The following is a 13,128-nucleotide window of genomic DNA, read 5'->3' as shown; positions in this document are numbered from 1 at the left end:
CGACGACGCAGACAAGCACACAAACAAACACGCGCAAAAAAAAACCACGCAACACGTACAGCTAGCGAAGTACGCGCAAGGATAACGGGGAAAAAAAAAAGAAAGGAAGAGGGGGATGGGGGCGATGAAAGGACAGAAGAATGGAAACACAGCGAGGAAATAAGGCAGGGTGAAGCGAGCACGTCTATCGACTGGGCGGAAGCGTGCTTGAATAAAAGACAAAGAAAGAAAGAAAGAAAGAAAGAAAGAAAGAAAGAAAGAAAGAAAGAAAGAAAGAAAGAAAGAAAGAAAGAAAGAAAGAAAGAAAGAAAGAAAGAAAGAAAGAAAGAAAGAAAGAAATGCTGCGACGACGTGTCCTAAAATACGATAAACGAAAGAGGAAGAAGGTTGCGAAAGACAAAAAGAAAGGAGATGTGGGGGAGTTGGATGGGGGGTGCAGGTGGAAGATGGAAGCGCCCGAATGGAACATCATAAAAAAAGAGAAACAAGCATCTTCTTTTTTTATTTATTCTGCGTTACTGCTTTGCTGTTTTGAAAGACAAAAGAAGAATGGCCGGACAGGGAGCGAGCGAGCGAACGGGCGAGGCGGCACCAAAATTTTAAATATACATAAGCGGACCCGTAGAGGAGGCCAAAAAAACGCCCGAATGCCTTGAATATTTGAGGCAGGCGGCGAGCGAGGAGCGACGGGGTGGTATAGTGCCAGCGGCCGGAGCGCTTTAGCAACGGCAAACACGAGCACCGTCGTTGCTGAGACGAGAGAGTGTGAGAGAGAGAAAAAGAGAGAGAGGGAGCACGGTTTCGTTTCGCGTCGCGATGCCGTTGCTGCACTTCGGCACACGGAGAGACGAGCGACCGCGGCGGCCCCGGTTGTTCTCCCGTCGCTAGATACCGTTATTCCTTCCTTCTTTCCGCGTCATCCATTCCTATGGAAGGCCGGCCAACACGAAGTGCCCCTCGGCGTGACGTCGTCTTGTATAGGTCTTAGGGCGCGTTCACACACCGCTGACTCTAAAAGGTCGCACGTCCGAGGTGATCGCGAATGTTCGAGCACATTAAAGGGTCATTCACATCTGCGACTGCCGGCCAAAAAGCGACTCGAGGCAACCCGATGTTCATTACCACGCCAGCGTGCTACCTACACCCGTCGCCACGCAGAATTCACGTCTGCACGCATTGCTACCGCCCAGTAAGATAACCTGACGTCCTGTTCCTGCGCATCTGATTGGTTCAGAGGTTTGCGACTGCAGTAGCGCGTCTGAAAAATCTAGCAGCGAACGTCCGAGCCAAAGCTGTCGCTTTGCGACCAAAGCGGTCATTTGCGACCACTTGGGACCAATCGCTTTGCGGCTACTTGGTCACGCGACGGGTGCTTGCCGCAGGTGTGAACGAGATTTAACAGAGGTCGCGCAACCAAGCTCGTCGCGAAGAGAAGGGTCGCAAATAGTCGCTTTTGGTCGAAAAGCAACCGTTTCCATGAAGTGGCTCACTGACCGATTCCCCAGCTCCGCAACTGGAGTCGCAAAGCTGCCGAACCAACCAGCAGCTAATGCCAGCTATCCAATCAGGAGCACGACGTGACGTCGAAGTACATGTGGCAAAACGTTGAGGGTTATTTTACGTGGCTATGGTTGTAGTTATGTTTTTCCTTGTTCGTTTTCTCCTTGATGTGGATTGAAGTCCCGTCAAGGAGATGATCGACGTCGATGAAGCAGGAGGCAGGTTGGAGGTAATAAAAATTGAAGGTATATTGCAGCGAAATATTTACAGTCATATGTACATCTTGCCGAAGCACACTGATGATAACATAGACATCAACAGGATCTTACTCTTCTACTTAACTTTTCTTAAGTTAGAGCCTAGAACACTGTTACTACATACGAAGAACCGAGTCTCACTGTTCGACCACCAAGTGGTTACGGCCCAGACGAAAGTTGCATCGTACGGAGTCTTACTGATCTATCAGTTAAGTGATTACAGCCTAGACTGAAGGGAAACGAATTCCGTCCAGTCTTAAGTACCTTGCGGTAAACAAAGAAAAGGGGAGGTGGCCACTGGTGGTCCGCCTCGACATTCCCTTATCCAATCCGTTTATCCTCAGATTAAGCCACTCCCTACTGGGCTGTCCCTAATCTCGACAGCAGTGTCTTTACAGTGCAGACAGGCGTTTTGGCACTCTTTCCCATCATGGCTCTCCCTCTCCTTATCCCACGCTCTCAGGGATTCTCACGGTCAAAACACCTGTATCTTAGCCCTGGTGCATTCACGCCATTTTCCCATACTCATCGAGTTGAACCCGCGGCGCCAGTCGTTAAACGGTTCCGGGAAAGAAAAGGCGTCTGCGTGACCCTGCCTCCCACGCATTCGACCTCGCATTGTTGCGAAAGCACATGTCGGTCGTTGTTGGGGTCACGCATACTGTCGCCTCGAGCGACGGCATAGAGCAGGGGATGTCCTCCTCATTTTCCCACACATTCGGGCTGCCGACCTCTGAGAACGGTCGCTTGACCGCAACCCATGCTGGCCATCGTGGGATCGAGCTGCTCCCTGCAGTTTGCCTTCCGTTGATAATTGCACAGTCAAAGACCACGCAGAGAGGGAGCCGAAAAAGAAGCTTTGTACGACGTACAGTGCCGCGCCGTCCCGTCTGCAGTTTCGACTTATGAGCGGCGAAACCTAACAGTTGTGCTTGAGACGAAATAGACGCAAACTGAAGAGAGGGCAGGTTTGACGAAAGCAAAGGCTTTGGACGAAAGGCACGTCGCGGTCGCCGGTTATAAACATCGGTCGCCGGTGTGAACGCTGCCTAAAGGCGCAAAGCGACCGGTTGCAAACGGTTGCAAATGACCGCTTTTGGTCGAAAAACAACTGTATCGGCTGGCTGCTAGAATTTGTAGCGACGTGATTGCACAAAAATAGCGAAAGCAAGAAAGAGAGACTCACCAAAAGAACAGTCCCACTTCGTATAATAGCAACAATGCGCGAACGATCGCTTTGCGGCTTCAGTGTCTCGCATACTTCGGGAAATGAAACTCTCAATTCAAGTACGCACAAATGGCGATGTAGGCGTGGAAGATGTTGTGGGAGATGAGGGGAAAAGAAGTGCGCGTGAATAAGAAGACAGCACGAAGTGGGCATTTCTATCGCGGAACCACTCCATACGCGTGCGTGTGTGTGTACCTACGCTTGCGAATGCTTGCGAGCTACGTGTATTGTTGCCTCTGCGCGTGTGTCACACCCGAACCAAGCTCGTCAGCAGTGCGAGCTGCACGAAGAGTGACGCGCGCACTTCATCGTCTCGTCGATCGACGAAGAAGCAGTGTTTAGAAGGCAGTAGCGACAAGAAATGACGTTAATTTTTCGGAGCTCAGCACGACAAAGAAAAAGAACCCTCAGCCGACGTGAGGACTTTTGGGTGAAGCATCTACGCTGGCACACATGGCTGACAGCCGGTACTAACGAGCGCCTCATGTAGAGGCGACGCTTAGATCTCTCTCTCTCTCTCTCTCTCTCTCTCTCATTTTGACGGCGGATGCGAGAGATGTGTGAGGGACAAGGAAGGCGGGTTGGACGACAGGGAGTGTTGGGATTGGAAAACGAAAGGCCCGAGCGAGCGAACGGTAACGCCGGTTTCGTTCCTTTTGCTTATTTTCAGTTCTTCCATCCCTCTTCTCTCCCCCCCCCCCCCCCACCCGCGCCCTTTATCTACCTCTCCCCCTCCGCTTCCCTCTTTCTCACTGTTCTCCACACATCTACTTCCGTTTCCCTGTTCCTCGTTTTTTTTTCTTTTTTTACGACGCTTATTCGGGACGACGCGTGTTCATTGAACACCTCATCGACTGGAACAATCGGGCTAAAACGACGGGCTCCTTCGAGAAGAGGGGAAGACAAAAAAAAACTTTCACTAACCGCTCCTTCTGGAGCGGCCGACAATGTCCGCCCCCCGAGGACCAATCAAGGAACTCGCTCGCGCGCGCGCGCACCGTGAGCGTAGAGCCGTTGGTCGGCCAAGCCGCTCTTGTGTTTCCAGACTCCCTCTTCCCACTATGTACCCGCGTTTCCATTCCCGCAAGTGAAGCGGATCTTTGAACCCCTGTGTGTGCGTGTGCGCAGTTTATATTTAAAGGGCCCCTAAATTAACCTCTGAAAATACAAAGAACGAGCTCGTTATTCTCTCACCTGGCGTTTCCCGTCTTTTCGGCACAATTCATGACGCCAGCGGTCCGTTCAAGTGACGTCATGAGGAAATAAGCTCTCGATTGGTCCAGACACGAGGGATATCAGTCGTAAATTGTCTCCTACCCTGCATGCCTTGCCATGCATTGCCATGCCTTGCCATGCCTTGCCATGCCTTGGCACGCCTTGCCATGCCTTGCCATGCATTCGCACGCCCGTTCTGCCTTGTCTGGAATGACTATCGTGCGCGATCAACTGATTTCACCTCGTTTTGTGCGTTTTCTACTGCGCAAGTGGAGATAAGAGCGTGTAGCACAAACGTGTGAAATCCTAATAGGCTCAACGCTTAGTGCTGACATTGTCCACGTGTTTTATGGAGAAATAAGTGGCGAGAAGAAAATAGCGCCTATAGGAAGGGTAGTGAAGGCTAGAAAGAAATCAATCTCTCGTCTTTGAACTCGGAGTGGTTTAGGGCAAAACCCTAAGGGCAAAGCAGTGCAAAAGGCAGGAGTTAAAGTACAAAGAAGACCACAGGAAAACGCCTGAACTGACGCTTGCCACTAACCATTATGTGCCAAAATGTTCAATAAGGGCGATCTCACGGTCTATTAGGCTGATGGATGGAACTGAGATGCAAGAATCATGTTTTTTTTTGTCAACCTGTCGGTTGTTTGTGCAGCGCCCTGTCCTGTTGTCTTCTTTGTCTTGTGCTCTCGTCTTTTCAGCTTCTCAGCTGCTTTAAATATGAACATTAACCAACTCGCCCAGTCTTTCATCATTTTACGGGGCGCACTGTAAACCGATTTACTCCGCCATATGGGTGTTTTACTGTAAATATGACACGTACCCTTGGAAAAAGAATACCATTTCCACAAACTAAAACACGCTCGCAGTTGGTGCTTTCAGTAATCGCAACACCCCTTTCTCCAAAAGGGAGTAAAGGTATGTCTTTACACCTACCTATAGTGCTAGACGTTACCGGCTATGTGCTAGTCAAACGATGGCTAATATTGCCTATTGTTATCTAATTTTGGTTAAGTGTTGGCTATGCGCTGTCATAACAGCAAAACTCTCGTCATTCAAAGCTGGGCTTCGAACACAAATCGGTAGTTCTGTAGCCGTGCGCACCAGACTCGCGTAACAAAGATTACGCGCCTAAGACGGCGGCGTTCGTGCAGCTCCACTAAGACCATCTAAGGAGCACAAACAATCATCTTAACGGCGAAACGCTGAACTGCTTGCATCTATATCGCCGGTCGGCTAGCCACTGCAGAGTTCTAACGTACGTGACCCGCATAGCGCACTGCGTGTCTTCTGCCGAGCTTCCATAATCCTGAAGCTAATTAACGGACGAGTAAGCTTCCCCTTATGCGGGCTTGCATATCAAAACTCGCGGCGAGTTTCCGCGCAGCTTCTAAGAACTGGAACTCATGGACGGCTGCGAACCGATGTCGGTACCGCGTAAATCGCCAGCAGCCGCTCGCCCCCTCTGAATGGCGTCGGCGTTAGGTTACACTGGGTTACGTTATGTTAGCCTGGGTCAGCATCACCGGCAACTACGGGCAAGCTAGCCTTCTGTAGTATATATACAACTCCGTTTTTATGCTTTTCAGCATTCTTTACCGAAGGAAGTTTCACCGCTACCACGCCGCAGTAACTCAGTGATTATGAAAATACGCACGTGCAGCATGAGCTCGACCGAGGGCGCGGGTTCGATACCAGGTCCTGGAGGCCCCATGCCGATGTGGGCGGAATACAATACATTTTGTGTATATATACCGTGCACTGAGTAAAGGAACAAATATTTGTGTTTTGTGAACTATTCTCTTGAGAGGACACGTGTTTGTATCGAATAACTGGGATTAAAAGTTCGTGAGTGTTCGTTTATGTTACAGTTTTGTGCTTGTCCGCTGCTTTGCGATGGCAACTGTTATGCAATAGGAGTAGCCAGCGCCATGCATTGTCACCAATCTCTCCTTATATATATTTAATTAAAAAAAAAAACTCCGTTGGTCAAAATTATTCCGGAGTTTTACCCGCACAGCGCGGCATGCCTCATAATCGGATCATGCTCGTCTGGCATGTAAAGCTTCAAAACATAATTTTAACGCTGATGGCACAAGTCGCGGACTCGATGTGTCAGTGTTATCTATGCTGCACGTGCAACTAATAGCCTACACGTGAACGGACAGAGAGAGACTAAAACCGTGCAAACTGTGGGCACGCTGCTCCGGCTGTATGGACGATTTTACTTGACACATAGCCGCCGCCACCTTGCGCTGTTAAAGGAACGCTTACGTATTTTTTGTATATGGCGACGTGAATTAAAGGGACACTAAAGAGCAAAATGATTTCTCTCATGTTAGTAAAGTACTCTTACACGATACCAAAAACACCAAGCTTACTGCGAGAAGACGCTTAGTAAGCGAGAAAACGCGCAAAAACAAAATGTGGGTGATGACGCCAGTTTACGCACCATTCGCCGTGACGTCACATGTTTTGACGGCGCCTACTAGGGACTACGTAGTTCCTAATCGGTAAAAATGAAGTACATTGTCCTCTGAGGGGGCCGTTGACTTAACATACGAAGTTTGGGGTAATTTCGTTGAGCCAATGGCGCCAAAATACTTTGAAATCCGTGACGTCACGCGGGGAGATTTCGGCGCGAAATTTAAAAATGAAACTTTGAACTTGATTTTCTCTTCTTTTAATAAACCTATGATGGCGAAATTAACGACACTAGAGTTCTCAGAGCCCAATTTATCGATTTAAACCGATTCATTGTTTCTCTTTAGTGTCCCTTTAAGGTCACACAGTCCGTTATGCATTTGTCTAAGACGACTCGAAGGCGAAAACCATCTTTTTCTGCTCAGCCGACTCCCTCCCGTTTCTGAAAGCTTTCTGCACTTAACGTGGTTTTGCACCGTCTCCGGGATCGGAGCCACTGGAAGCTTGTATGGTGCTTCCGGGACCGGCCCACCTATGCCCAAGCGACGTAATCATGTGACGTCACGTTAAGTGACGTGATGATAACGTCACAAATTTTGGTGGCCTGTGATGTCGTGATGACGTTTTGCATCTCTCGTGTTGACGTCGACGTTCAGTTTTCGCGTTTCAGATTTAGATTTACGTACTCTACTATGGGAGAGTTGTATGCATTTGTCCGTAAAGATCATTGTTAAAAGAACATGAACTGTGCTTGTTTAGAAAAAAAAATGGGATGATTTAGAGTACATGCGCTCTCTATGCTATAGGAGAATGGTAAGCTGTCCCTTAGAGAACATACTTATTCTGGCACATTTACGGCTGCCCGAGTAACTAGGTGTTTATTGTGTTTTATTGTTGCTGCTGTTGTGTTTAGAAAAAAAACTTAAGACAGCCACGCACTAGTGGTGCCAAGCCTGAACGAACAGCGGAACTGGGCGGCCTTCCTTGTTTCTGTTTATTTTTTCTCTTTCTTTCTCTTTCTCTCTGTTTTTCCTACCTCTTTTTTTCTTTTTCGTTCTTTATCTTATTTTTGTATATCTTGTCTTTCTTTCTCTCTCACTATCTCTTTCTTCCCTTTCTTTCTCTCTATTTCTATCTTTCTATGATATGCTTTACTCTCTCCCCTCCTCCTCATCCTCATTTCCCTTTCCAACCCGCTTGCTATACTATAATATACAAGGCTATGTTATGCTCTGCTTGCGTGCCTGGATAGCCGAGTGGTTACGATGTTCGCCTTCGGATCGTGAGTACGCGGGTTGGAATCCCGCCGTTACGGTACTTTTGCGTTACTTTTTGAAGCAACGCGTAGCAACTGAAGCTAGTTTTAAGAAACAAAGGAAAACCAATACAGCTATAAAAGGTGACACTAAGAATAAAAACCCACCATCTACAGCTGCGATTAGAAACCGCGCCTTTTGAGCGGGAAGCGGGCATTCTACCCCTGCACCACATAATAATAATAATAATAATAATAATAATAATAATAATAATAATAATAATAATAATAATAATAATAATAATAATAATAATAATAATATCTGGGGTTTCACGTCCCAAAACCACGATATGATTATGAGAGACGCCGTAGTGGAGGGCTCCGGAAATTTCGACCACCTGGGGTTCTTTAACGTGCACCTAAAGCTAAGTACACGGGCCTCAAACATTTTCGCCTCCATCGAAAATGCAGCCGCCGTGGCCTACGGTCACTTCCCGCGCTTCATTAGCGGAAATGTCGTTCCGGGACATTTCCGCTAGGGGAAGTGCGCATGCGCAGTGGCATCGTGAAAGGGTGGATTCTTGCGCGAGAAATACGAAAAAGAAAAAAAACATTTTGCGAAGGTCTCCTTTCCATAGGCGGAGCTATATGCGACACTTGAATCTTATTGTAAGCAACATTGTCAACATGTAAACGTGACGTAATTTCCCGCGCGGATCCTGCAGCCAGCTGTGTCGTAGCAAAGTCGGCCGATCACCGGAGGCAGTATGTTATACTTATTTAAAAAAAAAAACTTTACAAAAACTGGAATTTATGCGAGTTTGTGGGAATTCATACTTTGACAAGTAGCGCAATAAACAAGGACACAAAGAACAGGGAGGACCAGACGAACGCTAACTTCAAACTTTTCGAAGTTCGAGCTTCAAAATTTGAACTTGGCGCTCGTCTTGCCGTCCTGTTCCTTCTTGTGTCCTTGTTTATTGCGCTACTTGTTAAAGTATGAGGTGGAAATCCTACCGCGTGCCGTCGGCAGCTATTGAGCATTGATTCCACTTTTTTTTTCTTTTTTTTTGCGCATGTGAAGGTCGTTCTGCGCGGACGGACAAGGCCACTGTGACGATGAGAACAGAAAAGAGCTGTTGTTTGCGCTGTGTTTGTACTTGTCTTCTTCTGTCCGTGTTTTCGTCGCGCAATTCCTTTGATGTCAAGAAAAGAGCAGCAGTCAATCCGCTTTTTTCATTTTCCTGTGCTGGCCTCTGCCGTTTTGGCAGGAGACGGGATAACCGGTGTCGCCAGAACGAAAGCCTCCGAGATCAAGATGCCTTTCACGACATTTCCGCTAGGGGAAGTGCGCATGCGCCGTGGCATCGTGAAAGGGCGGACTCTTGCGCGAGAAATATGAAAAAACAAACATTTACGAAAGTCTCCCTTCTATAGGCGGAGCTATATACGACAATGGTAGGTGTAACCTTAAGAGACAGGAAGAGAGCAGAGTGGGTCAGGGAACAAACGGGGGTTAAGGATATCATAGTTGAAATCGAGAAGAAATGGATATGGGCCGGGTACGTAGCACGTCGGCAGGATTCCAAGAGATGGCAAACGCGTGAGGGGGAGACAGAAAATTAGGTGGGTAGATGAGATTAAGAAGTTTGTAGGTATAATGTGGCAGCAGAAAGCACAAGACCGGGTTGATTGGCGGAACATGAGAGGCCTTTGCCCTGCTGTGGGCGTAGACAGGCTGATGATGATATACGGCACTTGAATCTTATTGTAAGCAACATTGTCAACATGTAAACGTAACGTAATTTCTCCAGTGGAGTGTGGCTTCAGACGTGATTCATGTGCTTCCATAGTTAGCGTATGCAGTAACAGGCCAACTTTTACAAAAGTCGTTTCGGACATACTGCTGTATTTTCGTTGACTCTCGCCTATGCATTCGACAAAGTTTTGTTGAGATACAGTGGAACATATAATGAATGATATTTGCATGAAAACATTACAATCACAACAGGACAGGTCGACTGCGGAGTGGTTAACTTACAATCTTGCCGTTACGTTACGTTTCTGAAAGCGTGTTAACTTTGCTCTGACCTTTATGATAATTGTGTTCAGTTCGAGTCAAGATTCTTTCCTTTTCAACCTCAAAGGGGACACACAAGAGAAAAATGATTTTTCTCGTATTAGTAAGTTACAATTTCCCAATACCAAAAAGCGCCACTCTCACCGCGAGAAGACGCTTGGTAAGTGAGAAAATGTGCAAAAGGAAAATAGAGGTGGCGACGTCACCTTGAAGTTCTTGCACCAGCTCGCCATAACGTGATATATTTTAACGGCATCGGTTAGGGCTTACGCAATCGTTTGTCGCTTAAAAAATTATTTACATTGTCTTAATTATAACTTACCGAAGTCATAACAGAGCAAGTTTCAGAAGATTTCATTGAACCGATGCGACCAAAATACGCTATGACTTTAAAATTCGTGACGTCACACTGACGTTCACGTGCTGAAGTTTCGGCGCGGAATTCAGACATGAGACTGTGACAATTCCTTCTAAAAATTAACCTATGTTCACGAAACTAGTGACAACAGAGTTCTGAAAGGATAATTTATCTGTCTAAACTTATTTAATGTTTCAGTTTAATGTCCCTTTAAGACCGAGTTCATGAGGGTTTGTTCAAGCGAATTTTCGCAGAGTAATCAATGAGGAACCGCGAATTAACACGCAGAGGGTTATTTCGCGCCTTATAAGGTCATGTAAAGTGAGAACCGCATACCTTATTTTTGTAATATAAGGTAAATAAACCTAAAGTAATGTACACTGAAGCCGTGGTGCCGGGCTCGTCAACATGAGCATCAGGCTGAAATGTCACAGCAGAAGGCGTATCTGCGCTAATCACAACAGTTATGACATGCATTAAAACAAAAGCGACTTTAAGGTTTCCTTTACTACGCAGTACTGTTAAAAATGTAAGAACAGGTCAACGGACAAGGACTAGCGAAGAAGACGCACAAAGAAAAGCGGTGTGTACGTGTTCTTCGTTAGTCCATGTATGCTGCACTGTTCTTACATTCACGACCTACCCACCTGCCCATGTTTCCATCCTGCAATGCTTATTTGTCATAATCACACAGTCACAATCACATAGCGGCGATACGGCCCACTTGTCCAATTCAATCACGTAGTTCATGTACATGTTGCAACAGACCATGCAAGTTTCGACCTCCTTGTACGTCAAACATTGACGATGCGATTGCACGTGTACGAAGGAAACGAACAAATTGGTGTATCTCAGCGTCCTTAGCAAGTGGGGCTTAAACTCGCATACGTTCTATAATTTTCGAAGAGTACGATGCTGCAATATCAAAAAACCTGCTTAAGAACAAGCCGTTAAATGCAGCGATCAATGGCTGAGGAAAAGGCGAAGACAGCGGACTCCGCACACGTGATGGTTCATTTGATCAGCTTCACTTGATTGGCTGAGTCATCGCAATACAAGCATCCCAGCTGCAAGACAAATCGCTGTCCCCAAGAAAAGTAAGGCAATGCCGCGCGTTGACGCACAATGAACACACAATTGCCGTCAAGCAGAAAAACCGCATTCGAGATATGCGATTACTAGCTTTTTTTATTCTCCAAAAAGAGCAAGACGTCAAAACGTACCAATCAATCTACTAAGAAAACAACACGCTTTCCTATTACCTTTCACCGAGCACGAAACGCAAGGCACAGATCCGAAGCACGCGAGCGACTATTCACGATTCAACGGACGAAAACGCATCTCCACCCAGGAGCACACGTCATGCAATGCACTGCAATGTCACGATGCGACCCGTGCCGCCCCTTAAGCCTAACCGGTCGCTGTCAGTTAACACCGTCGGTGACCGGCGACGGCGGACATCTGCTGCAAAACCGCTTCATCGTCAACCATTCAAGAGGCGAGCCCTGCGCACAGCTACTACCAGTGAATTCCGCTGTCGACGGTCGAATCGCTAACGCGGCAAGAGTATTCGGGAAGTTCAGGTCCACGCCATTTGCGCCGCGCGGCTGCAGAACCATGCAAAACGCCGCCTAGACAGGCGCATCGTTGGGAAAGGTCGGTAAAGAAAAAAAAGAAAGACCATGCCGACAGTTCTGCGGTTGCTCGTTCGACCATTTCACGGCGCATCTCTCTTTAGCAGTAGCGCAGTGACAGAGATCGGATCATTTTCGCGAAGTGCGTTTTTACGGTGCGGAGCCATTGGCAGAGTGAAAAAGACCGCAGTGGAGGCCACACGCGGTATCGACGTCGATACACTGCACACATTTGCTGCTTCCCCGGGATACGAGAACATCCTCCCTCTCACCCCGAATAATTCGCAAGCGAGAGTCTGGGTTTAACGAAAGTTAGCGCCGAACTCGAAACGGGAAATCGCGACGCGCGGGAAAACCTGCATCCACGACAGGTAAGGAACCGGCGTCGGACCAGATAGGCCAGTGAACCGCATGCGGCGTGGTACTGCGACGTGCTAGGCCTACTTGCGTAACGTTGTGCCGCGCGCGCGCGTTACGTGAAGAAAAACCTATTCCACACAACGGGAAGCGGGAATCCTTAAACAAGCCGCACTTTCAATCTGACCAACACTCGTTCGAGACCCCGTAACACCAGTGGCTGGAGGTTTCGGCCCGTATATTTCGTATCACGGCAGAACCGAAGAACTTGTCGGTACCGATCACCGCGTGCGACGGTTGCACTCCGCACACCACCAACACCAAAAAGGGGATTGATCCCGGGCCTCCGGTGAAGAGAGGCGATCCCGACGACGCGGGCACCTTGGAAGATGGCCCTCACGGCGTCACTCACCTTCGCTTGCCGTGGGTCGCCGGGCACAGTAGCGCGGTCTCGGCCTTCATCGGGCCGAACGGGGCCGAGCGGAGCGCGCCCGTTCTTGGCACGTCCGCCGCCACATCGGCGACCGTCGCCCACAAGTCCCGAGGCCGGCGAGCTTGTCAAAAAGCTCCTCCGGTCCTCCCGAAGAACCCGCTCGCGGAGGTCTTTTTCTTCGACTTCGACGAGTTTTTTTGGCGAGCGCGCGCGCTCGTACGAGCTGTGGGCTAGGTTTCCATCACTGAAGGGGGGAGAGCCCCGTCGGAGCTAGGAAAGGGCCCGCTAAGATGCCGGGAGGAGCGGCGCTCAGCTTCCCGCGATCCCCGCGAGCACACGCCGTGTTCCCAGTGCGCCTGCGCCCCCCTCCGTTCACGTTGCCGGGGC

General features: G+C 48.4%; 1 protein-coding gene across 1 annotated transcript in view; it reads right to left on the bottom strand.

Moving 5' to 3' along the window:
• Positions 1–13,018, bottom strand: part of LOC119396301 (protein still life, isoform SIF type 1) — a 263,129-nt gene extending 250,111 nt beyond the window's left edge. Inside the window, exon 1 of the mRNA XM_049417036.1 lies at positions 12,721–13,018. The gene's annotated coding sequence lies outside the window, so the exon portion shown is untranslated. The remainder of the gene's footprint in view (positions 1–12,720) is intronic.
• Between the last annotated feature and the right edge of the window lie 110 nt (positions 13,019–13,128).

This window comes from Rhipicephalus sanguineus, chromosome 6 (assembly GCF_013339695.2).
Source record: "Rhipicephalus sanguineus isolate Rsan-2018 chromosome 6, BIME_Rsan_1.4, whole genome shotgun sequence".
NCBI classification, from domain to species: domain Eukaryota; kingdom Metazoa; phylum Arthropoda; class Arachnida; order Ixodida; family Ixodidae; genus Rhipicephalus; species Rhipicephalus sanguineus.
The sequence above is the reverse complement of the archived record's forward strand: the minus strand, read 5'-3'. Positions and strand labels throughout refer to the sequence as shown.